At 62.9% G+C, this 832-nt stretch overlaps 1 protein-coding gene across 1 annotated transcript in view; it reads right to left on the minus strand.

The window, feature by feature from the left end:
• ADNP (activity dependent neuroprotector homeobox) overlaps positions 1-566 on the minus strand; it is a 21,956-nt gene extending 21,390 nt beyond the window's left edge. Inside the window, exon 1 of the mRNA XM_072414153.1 lies at positions 279-566. The gene's annotated coding sequence lies outside the window, so the exon portion shown is untranslated. The remainder of the gene's footprint in view (positions 1-278) is intronic.
• Positions 567-832: the final 266 nt, after the last annotated feature.

Here is an 832-nt window from a genome sequence, read left to right on the forward strand (position 1 = left end):
CAGTCAGTGTCTCCCTATAGCACCCCTCACCCTTTCCCCTCCCCAAGTCAGTGTCTTCCCATAGCACCCCTCAGTCAGTGTCTCCCTATAGCACCCCTCACCCTATCCCCTCCCCCAGTCAGTGTCACCCCGTAGCACCCCTCAGTCAGTGCAGACGATTCGGGGCTCTTCCCGCCCTCCCGGGCTCTGTGTGGACGGGAAGTCCCCGGTGTGGGAGCCGTCAGCCGGCGGGTCGGTAGGTCTCTGGGGCCCCTATGACAGCTCAGTCGTTGACTCACCCCGGTCTTCGCCCTCCTCCTCCTCCTCCTCCCGGTCGGGCAGACAATACCCGGCGCTGGCTGCCCTCCTGCTGGCCAATATGGCGGCGGAGAAAGATCGGATGTGGCGTCAGCGGCTCATTAGCATGAAGGGGGACTCATTGTCCGGCGGGGTCCCCGTACACCGGGCACAGCACACCCCTGTAGAGATCACGGTGGACTAGACACACCCCGTAGAGCGGACACCGGGCCCTGACAGAACCCCGGTAACGGAGAGAGGTGGAGCGGAGAGAACTGTCACCACCAGGGGGCGCCTCGAAGGAATACGGCTCACCTCACATATAAATCACTCCGCCAGCCGGGACTACATTATGGAGGCTGGTCACATGGGGTTGTGGGCTCAGTGCTGCAGCCATGTGGTGAGAGGGGGGAGGAGCTGAGGGCCTGGAATGTCTTCCTCATGCAGTAGGACAATGGCCTAGGGGCCCAGCCATTAGCCTCAGTGACAGCCCATTGGCTGGCCAGGGGGCCCCACGGGCATTTCATCCGAGTTGGTAACTGGGACCGGTTGGCTC

Source organism: Pyxicephalus adspersus, chromosome 6 (assembly GCF_032062135.1).
Source record: "Pyxicephalus adspersus chromosome 6, UCB_Pads_2.0, whole genome shotgun sequence".
Taxonomy (NCBI): Eukaryota; Metazoa; Chordata; class Amphibia; order Anura; family Pyxicephalidae; genus Pyxicephalus; species Pyxicephalus adspersus.